Here is a 16,068-nt window from a genome sequence, read left to right on the forward strand (position 1 = left end):
GGCTCGAACCCACGAACTGTGAGATCATGACCTGAGCCGAAGTCGGGCGCCCAACCGACGGAGCCACCCAGGCGCCCCTAAAGAAAGTAATTTTTAAAAGAACTTAATCTAACAAGCTAAGGAGGAAAGAACCGAGCCCCTGAAGGCATCACTGAGCCCCCATCCCAGCCTCTGACCACCTACCCACGGCTTTTTTTCTCGGGAGGAATAAAAGCCCTTGTCGAAGCCATTAAAGTTCAGTCTTTCTATTACCTGGAGTCAAACGCACTCCTAACCGACAGACTCGCCCCCCGTGGCCACCTGCCGGGCCTACAGGGGCTCTGTACCCTGAGCAGCCCTGGGGCCAGGCTGGTGGTCGGGATTCGGCTAAATGCCAAGTCATCCAACACAGTCCCCACCGGCGGCCCCCCAGAATGCCACACATACGTGTGTGAGCGCACACACGCACAAGCGTGTGTGTCTAAATAGCCCAGGGGATTAACTGTTCTGACGCGCCACACTTGTGCTCTCTCCATACACACACCAGCTGCCCTTCACAGAGGGGAAACCCCCCCAAACCAGTCTACACCCGGCCCAGGGAGACACAGGGCCCCACCACCACCCCCCTCCAGATGCCCCTGAGAGTCACAGCCAGGCCAGAAACGGGAAGCACGGGGGGGTGAGCCGGTGAGAATCAGTATCCGAAGGCAGAGAAGGCCCTTGACCTTCCAAGGCCCCACCCCTAGTGGCCCGACACCTCGCTTGCTTCTAAGTCACTTAACAAGTTTACACTGGACACTCGCTCTGGGCCAGGCAGGGTGCCGGGGGCGGGGATGTGGAGGGATGAGGCGCCAAGGCCTGGACCCGTCGGAAGGTGACAGGCCAGGTCAAGGGCAGCTGGAACCCTCAGGGGCTGTCGGAACACAGAGGAGGGGCACCTAACGCAGGCTCGGAAGGGGGCACAGGGAAGGCTTCCAGAGACACGTGGCATCCAAGCTGAGCCCTGCAAGTAAGAATCGGCCCAGTGAAACGGACAGGGAGCATTAAATACGTTCCACGGAGAAGCAACACCACACAGGGAAGCAAGACAGAAGCACGGTATGTTCTAGAAACCGAGGGAAGCTCACTGTGCTGGCACGGAAACAGGTGGGGCCTGGCCATGCCTAGTCGGGGAGGGAGGCGATCAGATGAAGGTCTTTGCCCGGACCCAGCACCTCGCCGCTTCTGCAGCAAAATGCTCACTTGGCCACATGCATCGTCATTCCTGTCTCTGGACCCTTAGGTTGTCACCCCCCTCCTCGAAATGTCCACCCCAGACTACTCCTGGGTCTCCACCCCACCCATCCTCCAGGGGCCAGTGAGAAGTCACCTCCTGCGGGCTGCCCTCAGGCATATCCCATTGGGAAAAGACGGCTCTCCCCAAACCAACCACAGGGCCACTGCCCCTGGGTAGCCCCAGCCCCAGGGGACTAACCAGCCCTACCCTTGGGGTTTTCCCAGCTTGCAGAAACAGAAACTGAGGCATGGCACACCCCATGCTCCATGAGCAGAGGCGGTAAGAGCAAAGCAGGAAATGATGGCATCCGGTTCCTCTCTGGGCACGACTGGGGCTCCCAGTCCCCACCCGAACGAACGCGCTTGTCCTCCCAAGAACACTGCAGTGTAGGAACAAGCAGCCTCAGCGGTTCAGATGAGGCTCAGAGAGGTAAAGGCACTTGCCTGACGCCACACAGCAGGTCAGTGGTGAGAACTGGGACTTGCACCACGCCTGCCTGGCTTCAAAGGCCCTGCTGTTTCCATGGCACCCTGCTGGGAAGTAGGGAAGCCCCGTGGCAGGTAAAGGAGCTCCAAGGAGGGGCACCGGCCTCTGACCGGGGCAAGGAAGAGCATCTCTCCCTTGGACAATGGAACAGGACCACAGGGACGATGTGGTAGCCTTCCCCGCCCAGAGGGCTGCACCCCCAGCTGGATGGCAGGGTGAGCCCGGGGAAGAGGGGCAACCACCCCCCTTCCCAAAGGCCCTACCTCTCCCAACCTGGGCCTCTCGGCTGAAAGCCGGCACACCTGAAAAACCAGCTCCTGGATAAACATGAGAGAGACACCAGACTGGCCCAGTCCTAAGGCCCCCCTGGAGCCCGCCAGGACCACCTTGGAGCTGGGTGGGTGGGCAGGCAGGGGTCCTGCCTGCTCCAGGGAGCCACCCAGGAGCACCCTAGGGCCCTTCTGTATGGGCCTAGCCTGCACAGTCCTTCCTGACTTCCCACCAGGTACAGCTCCAGGGTCGGACTGAGGGGTGCAGGCTTTGCGAATGGGCCGGGGGAGGAGGAGGGGGGAGGGAGGAGGGAGGAGGGGGGGGGGGCCGGGGGCAGCTGGGCTCATCAGGAAAAGCAAACGACTTGTTTACAAAAAAACAAAGTTAAAACCCCTCAAATCTCTTGAGGCACCCAGGCAAGCCGTGTCAGCCCCCAAGGAGCTCCCTTTCCTCAGGAGCCCGCACACCCCGGGAGGCCGGCAAAGCTCCCATTGGGCCCCCTGCACTCAGACACCACAGTTCCCGACGCCCACCCACAACCCGCCCAGGTACTGCCGCCTCCTTTCTCAGACGGGCAAACTGAGGCCCAGCGACTGTGCAGTGTTCCAAAGCACACGCAGCGGGCAGGCAGAGCGGGAATCAGCCTGACCAGAAGCTTCCGTGACCAATCGAAACCTCAGGACTGCCCGCACGAACGTTCAGAACAGCCGCTGTCCACGAAGGGCCAACTTCTGGCAGACGATTTTATTTAGAATACCCCAACAGGTACCGTGGATACAAGTGGCCCTACTCTGGCTCAAAAGGGGCCAGGGAACCAGAGGCCTGCACATCCCCACCTCCTCCCCACTACCAGCGGCTCCCATGCCCTCTAGGGCTCTGCGGAGGCCCCCCGGCTGGTGTAACCGCAGCTAAGTCCCTCACTGGCCCTCCCATTTACAGACGACCAATCCGAAGCACAGAGATGAAAAGTCACTTGCCTGAGGTCACACAGCCCCCCCCCAAGGGACCCTAAATCATGCTCCTGACTGCAACGCCAGCCTATTCCTGGCAGCAATGTCCTGCCCTACCCTCCTCTCCCCGCACCCCCCGCCCCCTGCGGAGGACAAGCCCTGGCCTTGTTTCAGGAAAACACAGAAGTTCAACCCCAGGCTCCAAAGCTGCAGGAGTGGAGACCTGGGAGGCACTGCCAGGGACCCCCAGACTCCGGGGGAGCAGGGCACACGGAGATGGGTGAGACACCACAGGGCGCACAAAGCCCCCCGCCCTCCAGGCTCTCACCCGCCCCCCAGCTGTCCCAGCCCCGGGAGCATCACTGTCCCAGGAGCCCACCTGCACAGCAGAGGGCAGCCACAGGAGGGTGTAATTTCATCGGGGGCTCGCTGGCTGTGTGAGTCACCAGAAACGGAGGATGAAATTCTAGGCTCTGCGGACAGAGGTGTGCACCTTACTTGGCTCAGGACCGGCTCTCAATGGGGGTGGGGATGGGGGTGCAGGCAGTGCCCCTGTGAAAACGAGCACAGGCACCCCTCTTCTTCTCTGGGTGGTCCCGAGCAGGGCTCTGCAAACCCCGAGTGCTGGACTGCCACCAGCACAGGGTGGGTGGGGCCATGTGGCACATCCATACCGTGGCATGGCCCTCAGCAACCAAAAGGAAGCAGATTCCAATACGCCTGGGTCTAAGAAGCCAGACTCAGGCTGCATACTGTGTGACTGCATTTATGTGCCGTTCTGGAAAATGCAAAACTACAGAGACAGAAAACACACAGTGGTAGAAAGAAAGAGAGAAAGAGAAAGAGAGAGAGAGAGAGAGAGAGAGAGAGAGAGAGAAAGAGAAAGAGAAAAGAAAGAAAGAAAGAAAGAAAGAAAGAAAGAAAGAAAGAAAGAAAGAAAGAAAGAAAGAAAGAAGAAAACGAAAAAAGAAAACACAGTGGTTGCCAGGAGCTGGGGGAAGGTAAGGGGCTGGCTGCAAATGAGCTTGAGGAAACTTTAAGGGGTGGTGGAACGTTCCATGCCTTTGCAGAGGCCGGGCTGCATGAAGCAGCACATTGTACACACAGTGGTCAAACCCCTTAGAAAGCACACTTAAGACTTGAGCATTTCGGGGGATTCCCTCATCCTTCACCAAAATACACACCCACCCATGCAGTGAGGCTTTCCTACGTGCGGGCCTGGGGCTGGATGCCAGGACCTGAGAATCTGCAGACCTGGGGCATCTGCAAGTTTCTCACTGCCTGGTGGAGTGACAGATAGACAGATGGACAGATATAGACTCCCCTATATGGTGGTTCTGCCAGAAGTCAGAAAATACACCTTGAGACCCCCCCGCCCCCGCCCCCGATCAGCAAACAGGCCTGGCCCCGTCCAAGCCTCCAGGACAGAAGCAGCCTGAGGGCCTCCTCCAGCTACGGGCTCAGCCCCCCATCCCCAACTATACAGACTTGCTGTGCACCTGCAGGCTACCCAACACCCAAGGCCCTCGGGCCAGGACCACTCACCTCTGGTTTCCCACATGGTCTCTACTCCAGGCCTGCACTGGGGTGACCCACATATCCACGCTCTGGAGGCTCCCCCCATCCATCCACAGTATCTGAGGCTCAGGCAGGAGAGGGCGTATCATCGCCATGCTACATATGAGCAAACAACCCAGACTTGGGGGCAAGGGACATGGTACACAGGACCCTGCCTCTTATTTCTTGGCTATAGCCACGGGGGCATCCCTCAAGGGACTGCCCCTCACCGCCTGTGACCCAACCCGGCAAAGATGCTCCCTTACCAGGGGCCCCTGAGGCAGGATCTCTAAGTCTTGAAGTGGGGGGAACCATCAGAGAAACGGCCTCCCAGCGCTCAGGCCTCGCTCTGTAAACCTTGATGGCAAATCCTAACTTGGGTGTCCGATACAGTGTCCCCAGCAGCTTCCCTTCCCCTCTACCCACCCCCCCCCCCCCGCCTCCCAACCACAGTGGCACAGAAGTCTCCGAAAATCAGGGCTTCCCAGAGCCCCCCACACCACCCAAGCTTAACAGGAGATCCGGACCCTGGGACCACAGACTAGAGAAAGCCGGACCGAGGTAACAGGAGTCAGCGCTGCCTGATTTAAACTCCCCCAGCCCATCGCCTGGAGCTTTGGGTTGAGCCCTGACCCCAACTCCAGGCCTCAACCACTCCCTGAGCCTCTCTCCCCAGTCCCCGACAGTCCCCCTGCCCAGAGGTCACAGCTGCAAGGTTGCCAGATAAAATACGAGACCCCCGGCTCAGCTCCAGCTGAACAAAGTTACATCCTCAATCCCGCATTATCTGTGGCTTATCCGAAATCCAAATTTAACTGGGCATCCCTATTTTTATTAGCCAGATCTGGCAACCAGAAGCAGGTGGTCCTGAAGGAGGGAGACAGGTGGGCACACAAATAGCTCTGGGTTGGCCAGGCCCAGCTCCGGACCAAGAGGAAGAGTGTCGGGAACAAGGGCTCTGCCTGAGACACACCGACCAGCCATCCCCAGCCCGGGTGGGGACAAAGTACAGCCCCCACCCAGCCCATTCAGCAAATTTAAGTCCCCACAAAGCGAACAAGGGCTCAGCCCCTTGCGCCAACCCCCCATCCCCCGGGGCTCTGAGTCCCTTACGGTCATCAGCCACAACCCACAGCACTGAGTCTGAAATGACAGAGTAGCTACCCCAGAGAGCACGAGGGTCCCAGGGCCCCAGCCAGACACGCCTGCAAATGAGGGGCCTAGGAACCAAGTGGGGGAGCTGGCTCCCCTTGGGCCCCGCCTGGACACCCCAACATCTACACACATGTCTGCACTGTCTCCCTGCCACCGAAGGCGGGAGGGGGGGGGGAGGGGGCACACATCTCATTGCTGCTTCTAACCAATTCCATTTCTTCTCCAGTTCTCCCACATAAAACAATCCTTCCAATGCTCCACCTCTGCTTATGAATTAATTCCTGCTGGGAATTCCCTTGCGGCTGCCCTAAGGGTCCACGTCTCCCGGGCCCCACAGCCTCCCGGAAGGTTCCGAGCCCCCGGCCCCGAGTCCTGCTCTGCTCCCCGGTGTTTGTGAATTCACCCTGAAAGTCACGTTCCCGGGTGCCCCTTGAGGCCTCCGCAGGCCCCTGGAGCTGGGCACACATTCCCGCTTGTCCCAGGGAACCTGGCTGTGAGGCACTGAAGAGTCGCCCACAGACAGCCAAGAACCAGAGGTCTAAGAAGCAGGACAGAGGATATTCAGGAGTCTCACCATGGTGGGGGATCCTCCCCACAGGTAGGGATTCAGGGATAACAGGCTTAGCAATATGGGCCAAGGCTCTGAAGCCAGACTTCATCCATTCATTCCCTCAAGCAGCCATTCAACAAGTATTTGGGTGCCAGCCCTGGGCACCAGGGAATCAAAAGCAAGCCCCGGTCCCTGCCCTGCCCTTAGGGCACCTGGAGAGACAGATGTGGAGCCTCTGAGATCAACGTTGGGACAGAGGAAGGACAGGACGCCACGGGGGACACAGAGGTAGCACCGAGGCCAGCCCTGGGATTCCAGCCCGAGGACCGTCAGTGTAGTCTTCACGGAGAGGAAACAGGCAAATCCTACCACCCGTATCCCCGACTCTAGGCAGGGCCACCAAAGGAAGTCTCCCACCCTCTCAGAGGAAGGATGCGAAGAACCTTCCAGGGAAGATGAACAGCTCATGCAAAGGGCATTCAGGAAAACTGAGGGACTCAATGAACCGGTTGAGGTGGCAGTGGATGAACGGATGAGTGACGGAACCCAGAACAGGGATGGACCAGGCGATGCGGTCTGTGGCTCCAAGGTCACATTTTTAGGAGACGAACGCCCCATGGCGTCACCCTGAGATCCTCACCTGGGGTTTCTGACCATCCCCGACTGCTGCCAGACTGTGCAGGCGCTGGCTGCTGGGGACAGGCTGTGAGAACATCTGCCTCCGAGACCCCCATCATTATGTCTGCCTTTCCGACTATCTCCAAGCATCGAACACTAACAACCGCCACTGTGCCGGAAGGCGAGCCTGGCTCTGGGAGAGACTGCCTTCCAAGAACAGATAAAAAGTATTTGTGATGAGCACACTGCACATAAACGACCCTTCCTCTAGCACCTGGTGAACAGTCCTCTTAAGTAGGTTAAACGTGTCCCGACAACGCTGTCGTTAAGACCCAGGGTTGCCACCCTCGGCCCCAGGTCTCCCACATTTTATTTATTTTGTTTTTAAACTTTATTTATTTTGAGAGTGAGAAAGTGCATTTGCAGGGGAAGGGAAGAGAGAGAGGGACAGAGAGAGAATCCCAAGCAAGCTCCGTGCTGTCAGCTCAGAGCCCCATGTGGGGCTCGAACTCACGAACCATGAGATCATGCCCTGAGCCAAAATCAAGAGTCTGACGCTGAATGGACTGAGCCACCCAGGTGCCCCTCCCACATTTTAAATGTACCAGCAGAGTTCCAACCTTTGCTTGTTTCCTCTGCTGGGGTCCTCTGGGACCCTCTGAGTCACAGCCTCAACTTTCTAGGTCACTCTCCTAGCGGGCTGCAGAATGGGGTGTGGTCTTAAGCCTCTCAAATCCCAAAAGCAGGTGGGGGGTTCTGACATCCCGTCACCTTGGAGCCAAGTCTGTCCCTTGGTCCAGCGTCCCTGTTCGGAAGAGGTCAGAATCTACCTCAAACCCTCCTGGGCTCCCGCAATGGGTGGCTTGGGATGGGCACCTGACCACCCATCTTGGCCACCCCTGCGCTCAAGACCACCCCACCAGCAGCCACCAGCCTCCCAGCCACTGCTGCCTCCTGCTCCGAATAAATAATCAATGCCAGTGCCCTTTCCCTTTGGGAATGACACTGCTGAAATAAATGGCTGCTTGGAAGGCACCTCCCAAGCCCTGAGGACCCGGGCAGTGCCGAGGAGCAAGCAGTCCCAGCCCGGAGGCCACCAGAGGAGGTCAGAGCAGCTCCTGGCCGCCTCTTCCTTCCACTGTGAGCAGCAAGGGAAGGCCCCTGCCAGCGCCCACTCCTCGGTCCACGCCTGCCCCTCACCCAGCTGCTAGCCCCAGGGCAGTCCCACGCCCCCCACCACCAGGACCCCACTCCATCCAAGGACAGCGCTGCCCCCACTTGCCTGGCAAGGAGACCCCTGCGTGCGGAGTTCTTCCCTCACTTCCGCGGTGATGGGGGACACAGGGGTCTCCCCCCACCCAGGTCTGGTCCACGGAGGTTAGGTCACATGGCCAGATGTCCAGGAGGGCAGAACTCTCAGCTGCAACATCCCCCTCTGCCCTGGGCCCAGGCCAGGACATCATCCCTGTCCCTGGCCACACGCCGGGGCCGGAGCCCAGGAGAGGCACCGAGCCCATCATTTCGAAGGACTCAGGATGGGGGGGGGGGGGGGGTGGGCATCAAGCACCCCGTGACGCTCCACAGGCCTCCCTGCCCGTGTGCGGGAACTCAGAGACCACCTACATGCGGGGCACCCCCAACTTGCTCCTCTGAATGCTTTGTGGCCCCCACCGCCATCCTCTGAGACTCTTCCCCGCCCTCCTCCACAGGTTCAGCTGCCGCCACTCAGGCCAGCCCCCTCCCCGGGGTACCCCAACAGGAACCACTGTGCGGGGCAGTCCTCGCTGTGTCGGACTCAGCTTGCGAGTGGGGGGCACCGGCCGGGAGATGGCCCAGCCCGAGGAAGGCAGAGGTGGGGGGCGGGGGGGGGCGGGGACCGGCGGCCTTCCCAGCCCCCTCTGCTCCCACACTGGCGCCCGCCGCCGCGGGCAGCACGACTGACCTCATTCGCCAACTGCAGCAGCCTGCGGGCGCCCGCCGCCCGCCCGGGACGCCCCCCACCTCCGGAAGGACCGGGGGGGTGACAGTTCCCGGCTCCCACCCCCCTCCCGGCAGGTGAGGGCGGCCGGCCCTCCCCGCCGCCACCAACCCCCCCCCCCCCCCGGCCCGAATTATAATCCCAGTCACGTGCCTCCCAAGGCACCCGAAAGCCGGACCCAGATTCTGGAACACCTTGAGGGGGAGGGGCGGGGGCCACGGGGGTGGGAGGAGAAGGGGAGAAGGGCCTCGGCGCCCGCCCCCCGCAAAAGTTTCTCCTACCTTGGAGGATCCCCAAGCGCTCCTGCCAGCGGCGCCCCGGCCCCGGCCCGCGGCCAGGACTCAGCCTCCTGCCGCTGCCTCCTTAATTAATCCGGGAGAATGGGGGAAGGCGCGGCGGAGGGAGGCGCGGCGCGGCGCGGCGCGGCGGGGGGGCGGGGGGCGCGGGGCGCGGGGCGCCGGCCGGGGAGGGGCCGCGGCGGGGGCTCTCGGGCCGGCCGGGGGGCTGGCGCTCGGCGGCCCCCACCCCCGGCGCGGGCTGCGGCGGAGGGCGGGGCGCGGCGCGGGGAGCGGAGCCGAGAGCGGGAGCGCAGGGAGGCTCTTTGTTCTGTAATCCCAGTAAGATTGCCAGCCATTCGCCCCGGCCCTAATCCCAGCCCCGCGCAACACCACCCTCCATTGGCTGCCATTTACATACGGGATTAGCCCGCCCGGCCCGCCCCGCGCCCCGGCCTGGGCACCGCGGGGGGAGCGCCGCGCCCCCGCCCCGCCCCCGGCGCCCCGAGCGCGCGCCGCCCCAGCGCCCGCCGCCAGGGGGGCCCGCGGGAGGGGCGCCCGCGGCCTCGGCGCCCCCTGGCTGCCCGGCGACGCCCCTCCGCCTCCCCAGCGCCCCGTCAGGGGCGGATTACGAAGCCGGGGCGCGGGGTTCCCGGGGCGCAGGGTCAAGGTCACTCAGCGGGCGCGGGGAGACACCCTGGAGCAGGGCCCGGCGCCCTGCGCGGCGGAGGCGGCGGCGGCGGCTGGAGAACCGAAGTCGTCGGCTGACTGGTCACTCCCACCTTGCCCAGGTTGGCTTCCGGTGGCCGGTCCAGGTACCTCTTTCAGCCTTTGTCCCCGGGGATGTGAAGGAAGGCAGTGGCCTGCCCAAGGTCGCAGCAGATCCAGCTGGAGGCTCCAAGGCCCATCTTGCCTGGGCAGCCTTCCTTCTGATCCCCGACTCAGGCGTTTGCCACCCCCTTCCCCTACCATACCAGCCGTCCTACGGAATCAGGGAGCACACCTCTCATCCTGTCCAAAGCTGCGCATCTTCATTCAGTAGAGGGAGTGGTGCCCCGAGCCCTGTGCTGGGCCCTTGCTATGCTGGGCACTCCTGGGAGGGACACGAGCCAGGCAGGCCCCAACCCCAGGGAACCCCTGGCCTAGATGGAGAGAGCCAGATGGAGATTGAGAACCTTCGAGGTCCCAGCAAAGCCCACGGAGTCTTCCCCCAACCTCCTTGGGGCCCTGCTGGGCGCACAGCGGGCACTTGGTAAAGAATAAACTTGGCTGGGCAGGTCTAGCCCACGAGCCCATCAGACAGAGCTTCTCCTGGGCAGGCCAGGTCCACAGTGCCCAGCCCAAGGCCAAGCCCAGAGGGGCCCCTGGTGCCCAGAATGCCTTGCCCACGGTGTTGGTCAGAGGAGTTGGAGTGAGGAATGAGGCCACAGAAGCCCCCTTCGTCACACACTGCCTTTGCCCTCTCGGGGGTACCTCCCTATCCCCCTCATCACCAGAAGACCTGGGGGACATCCTGACACCCTGTTGTTGTACTGGCCTCGTTTTACAATGAGGGGAGGTGACCCGCTTAGGGACGTACAGTATGTGCATGGCGCGGCTGGAACTGTCTCCATAGCCCCGGTTGAGCCCACTGGCCTACGGTCCATCCATCCAACTGCAATGGTGGTAAGGCGTGGCCTCAGTGGGTCCAGCTGGGGCAAGCTGGTCAGGAGGGGCTGGCTGTTTTCTGGGAGAATGCTTTCCAGACCCCCAAGTCCTGGGGCAGAGTGCCGGAAGCCTGTGTGCCCCAGGGCCTGGAGGAGCTGAGAGGCCTGGTGGGGAGGGAGTACCGGTGTGTGCTCACTACTGCCCTCTGCAGGCAGAATCCAGAGCAGCAATAATGCGAGTGGGGTGTTGCTGACCGATGCCCTCTTCCAACCTCTGGGCTGTTCTTCCCCGTCCAGAACAGCCAGTCTGCCCCCAACCTTGCCCAGGCAGACTGGGGGCAGCGCGCCACAGCAGAAGGCCTTGGCCCGGCACGTCTAGCCCCTGCCCCGCTACGTGTGACTAGGGTATGACCCCTGGCTTCACATTCATTAACTGTATGTCCTAGGCCAAGGCGATTGCCCTCTCTGGGCCTCAGCTTCCTGATCTGTAATATGGAGCCAAGGTACTCCTTTCTCTGTGTGATGATTGGGAGGGCTGAATGACATGTGCCACAGGGGAGATGCTTAGTGCAGTGCCTGCTGGGTAGTAGGTACTCGGCAGGGAGTAGTTCTCAATTTTTTAATTTGTTGGCTTCTTCTAGGGGCAAAGCCCCTCTCAGAGTCTTGCTGGACCGGGTCTTCCTGCAGAGGTGAGGATTCTAAGGACAAGGTCAGGGGCATTCCATTTTTGTCAAGTTCGGTTCCTTCCCCGGAGAAGGGCAGCAGGAGTTCCCTCGGCCGGGAGGGGAGTTTGGTTGAGAAGTCCTTGCTGGTGGCTGCTCCCCGCCTATAGGAGCCTCCACTGGCCTCACCCTCCCTCAGGCCTGGCTGCATCCCTGTCCTACACAGACGTGGAAACCGAGGCTGCTCTCACTGCCTTCCCCTTCATAACCTGGAAGTCACAGGACTCCTTCCATCACAAAGCCTCTTCCGTGCCCTCGTTCATCCCACCTTCCTGACAACCATTCCGGCAGGTGGACCTGACAATCCCCATTTCACAGATGGGAACGTAAGATGCCAGGGCATCTGCGGAAGTGTGTACCTGTGCGTCCTGTCAGTTCAGGGACTCCCTGGCAGGAGCTGATCTCTCTCTCCTGGCCCAGTGCCTGTATCCCAGGGTCTCGGACCAGTAGACTGGCCAGAACTGCCCCCAGGGACTCAGTTCCCTGCTTCCCTGGGGTGTGGGCCCAGTCCTGGCTCCCTGACCTCCTGTGCGCATCATTTCCTTTCCCACGATCTTGGCCACGTCTCTTGGGTTCTTGCTCCTTGGAGGTAAGACTCCAGGGAGTCATAGAAGAGATAGAAGGACAGCCTCCTTACCTTGGGGCAAGCCTATGGGGAGGAGCCTAGGATATGCTACCCTAGACGTGACCACAGGGGCCAAAGGTGAGGACAGTGAAATCAGCACCTTCCATCTCACCGAGGGGGGAAGGGCTGACACAGCAGCCCAGTGGTGCAGGTCGGGGATGGACCTCAGGGCTCCCGGTCCCCAACCCGCCACTCCGTTTTGCCATCTCTGTGGGTTTCCTTGGATTTTCAGGAAATGATTTTAGCTGATAATTAGTATTCATCCTTTAAAAATAAGACTCAAACGGTTTCTGGAACCAGCTACGCCTCTTTCTCTTCAGAGCGTACCTCCTGTTCCATCGTGGAAATCAAAGGGAAAATGAGATTCGGTGTATGGAATGTGCAGGACCCATAGAACCCGTAGCCCAGATGATAAATGTTATCCCTACCGGCCAGGGTGCTCAGGTGATATGGGGGCTGCATGGCACCAAAGGGTAGCTGATGGGCTTGCTTGGGGACCTCCAAATCCTCCCCCCGCCTCCCAAGGCGGGCCATCCCCCAGGTCACCAGCAGCAACTCTTTTCATTCCCAAATCTTTCTTTCCGTGGCTCATCCAGGCCACCAAGGACAGAGAGCATTTCCTTCTCTGGGGTATTTGATCAGTCGAGTCACCTCTCAGAGTCCTCCAAGGCTTCCGGACCCCAACAAAATAGAGCCCACGTTCTGGGATTTCAGGCACCGAAGCTGGCAAGCTGGGGTAGGAAGCCAGGAGGTCTTCCGCGAGGACACGGGCAGATCTGCGCCTCAGCCTCCCAGGCCCCAGGGTTTGGCCCTGGTAAGTAGTCTGGGGCAGTGCTGGCCAACAGAAATAGAATGCGAGCCACAAATGCACACCGCAGAGGAAATTTTAAATTTCCTCGTAGTTAGCAAAAATGAGAAAGGAACAGGTGAGATTAATTTTAACGATATATTTTATGTAACCTGACATATCCAAATTATATTCGTTTGAGCACGTAATAATATTTTTAAAGACTGAGATGTTTTCCGTCCTTTCCCTCATACGAAGTCTTCGATACCCAATGTCTGTTGTAACACAACACATCTCAGTTTGGCTTTCATATGTGGCTAGCGGCTAAGGGGTCACCTGGAAGCATCTTCGGTCTCAGCTCGCTGCTGATTTGGAAGATCCTGGGCCTCAGGTTCCTCGCCTCGTGTGCCTGTGAAAGGTGCAGGTCCGGGCCCTTCCAGGAGATGTGTTGGCTCAGACACTGGCCGGGTGGGAGAGAGGCCCGGGGACTTTGCACTGCAGAACAGGGTCCCTGGCTCTTGTGATACACGGTCAAGTTTAGGGAGCGCCGTTCAAGCTCTGGCGTCTCTGATTTAACCACACTCAGCCACGCAGTACTGGCTCACTGCCATGTCCCTTGTGCCACGGGGCACTCGGTGCTGGCTCTCTGTCACAGGCCTGGCATCTGCCTGGATCAGACTGGCCCTGAGATGGGAGGGCCTGGGTTGTATACCAATTCACCCTGTCCGTACTGGATATCGTACAGACCCAGACCCTGAATCTGGGGGCTCTGGGCCGGCAGCTGTGGTGTGTGCAGCAATGAGCCAGAGGGGGGGGGGGGGCATCCATCTCAGTCTGAGGCCATGCCCCTGACCCCATGGGGAATAGGGAACCAAGCAGATGGCCCCCTCTGGCCCCCGTGCCAAAGGCCCACTGGGCCAGGGCCTCGGGGCTCGCTAAAATGTTTCTCTCCTACCTTGGGATTTTCTGGGAACCCAGGGTCCTCACCCCCAGGAGAAGGGTCCCTCCTGGGCGCCCCCCCCAGCCTTCCAAAACCCTCTTCCCCCAAAAGAGGGGTCTGTCCAGGCCTTGGAGTCAGATTTTAGCTTTTGCGTCGTGGAAGGAAAGCTGGCCTTTGCACAGTGTCCTGAACCCAGTGCCCTGCCTGTCCCCCACGGGGCCAGCCCCTCTTCCGGTAGGTCTCAGCCTTCCTGACCTCACCGGCCAGGCTGCCCGCCTAAGTGCCCTCTGGCACTCTTGAGTCCTCGGCCCGGTTGATTTTATGCTGGGTGATTCGCTCCCCGTTGGATTCACCCATTCAACCGAAAGCTCAGGTAAGGGAGGAGGTGGGACGGACACTGTCACGCACCCAGGCCAGTGAGTGTACAAACATCTGCGAAATGAATGAATGGATCGACACGGGCCTCCTCTGTCTACTGTCAGGTGCCTCGTTGATCTCTGTTTTCTCCCTGCATGTTTCTCTCCCATCTGTTTGTTGCTGTCTTTGTAGGTCGCTCTCTTCAACACTACCCCTCGCTCTCTGCACCCCCCCTACCTCACGCCTCCTCTCTCTGCCTCCTCCTCCGACTCTCCACTGGAATCTGTCAAGAACAGAGAGAGGCATGTAATTGAGTTGGGGCCGTCTCCATGGCTGCAGCCGCGAGTCACTGAAAGATCAATTCGGAAAGACTGTCTCTGTAATAATTGCGGCTTAACAGTTTCTCCGCGGCAGAGTGGGGCTTGGTGTGAGGCCGTCAGGACAACCTCGGGACCCTGGCAGGAAAAGGCCACCTGGAGCCCCCGCCCCCCGCCCCCCCCCTGCAGCCACCGTATCCCTGGGCCAGGCTCTGGAGGGGACTTGGCCTCAGCCAGAAACAGGAGGGGACTGGGAGCAGGGGAGACAGGCCGGTCTCACCCCGCCCACACACACAGCTGTCCCTGCCCCCTGCTCTTACCCACTGTGCCCCGCTCCTGTTTATAATTTATGCTTATGATCGGAATTATCAGCAATAATGATAACATGATTATAATTGCCAAGCTTCCTGGCTCAATTGCAGCTCTGTTGGTAAATATTATGATAGAGAGTAGCGTGAGGTCACTGCCTCCCAGGGCTTGAGGGATGGCGTGGGGGATGGTAGCACCCCGAGGGGTTGCATGGTCCCTCCCTCGCCCCCAGCCAAGCCCCCACCCCCCCAACCCCCGCCCTCTCCAGAGAACTTGCGGCTGCTCGAGCATTGGCTCATCCATTTTAACACCCAACAGTCGTCCCTGCTTAAATCTAACTTAAGTCGCTCCTGCTTTTAGGCTCAGCAGGAAGCATTTAGAAGCCTGTGGGGTGTGCGGGACCGCATCTGTCACCCCACCAACAGAGGGCACTCCAAGGCTGTGTTGTGACTTCTGCCTGGAAGGCGAGGTGGCCCAAGGATGGTCCTTCCACACCCAAGTTGGTGTGACTGGCGATTCAGTCCCACAGGAACTCAGAGGCGGCCGAGGGGTCCTGGCGGGGGGCTAAGGGGCAGGACAGGGCCACTGTCCCAGGCACAGTTCCCTGGGGAACAGGGGACATCTCCTGCATCCAGGGGCCTTCCTTCAGGAGAAGCGTGTCTGGAGGCCCAGGGTAGAAACATGCACTCCAGACTGCCTTGGACATAAAAACAGCCCCTTTGAGGAGCACCTGGGTGGCTCAGTTGTTTAAACGTCTGACTCTTGATTTAGGCTCAGGTCGTGATCTCACGGTTCACTTCATGAGATCCGGTCTTGCGTCAGGCTCTGTGCTGACAGCACGGAACCTGCTTGGGATTCTCTCTCTCCCTCTCTCTCTCTCTGCCCCTTCTTCGCTCACGTGCTCACTCTCTCTCTCTCTCTCTCTGTCTCAATTAAAAAAAAAAATAGCCCCTTTGAGAGAGCCCAAGACAACCCGAGGCCTGGGGCGAGAGGTGCCTAGGGCAGCTACCCAACAGCCCTACTCAGAGCTGAGCCAACTCGGTCCATGGAACCAGGCCTTCCCTCCGCCTGCGCCCTCCAGCCGCCGGGGACTGCCTCATTCTCTGCTCTGTTCGACTGCTGACGTGCTCAAGTACATGTTCAGGAGAGGCTGGTGACACTGAGAACCAGATGAAGTCCACGAGCAAGAACAGCAGTGCCCAAGGGGAAGGCCGAGGTGGCAAGGACGGGACAGCCTCCGTGGGCCCCTCTGTGGAGGCGGGGAGAGGCTC

General features: G+C 60.2%; 1 protein-coding gene and 1 long non-coding RNA gene across 3 annotated transcripts in view; one reads left to right on the forward strand and one right to left on the reverse strand.

Moving 5' to 3' along the window:
• GTF2IRD1 (GTF2I repeat domain containing 1) overlaps positions 1–9,219 on the reverse strand; it is a 115,367-nt gene extending 106,148 nt beyond the window's left edge. For both annotated transcript variants that reach the window (XM_053893994.1, XM_053893993.1), the window contains exon 1: positions 9,101–9,219. The gene's annotated coding sequence lies outside the window, so the exon portion shown is untranslated. The remainder of the gene's footprint in view (positions 1–9,100) is intronic.
• Positions 9,220–9,456: 237 nt separating this feature from the next.
• Positions 9,457–15,721, forward strand: LOC128774724 (uncharacterized). Its single transcript, XR_008419146.1, has 2 exons — positions 9,457–9,909; positions 14,364–15,721. It is a non-coding gene; the product is annotated as an uncharacterized LOC128774724 (long non-coding RNA).
• Positions 15,722–16,068: the final 347 nt, after the last annotated feature.

The sequence above is a fragment of the Panthera pardus genome, unplaced genomic scaffold, assembly GCF_024362965.1.
Source record: "Panthera pardus isolate Hobbes unplaced genomic scaffold, ASM2436296v1 HiC_scaffold_4, whole genome shotgun sequence".
NCBI lineage: Eukaryota > Metazoa > Chordata > Mammalia > Carnivora > Felidae > Panthera > Panthera pardus.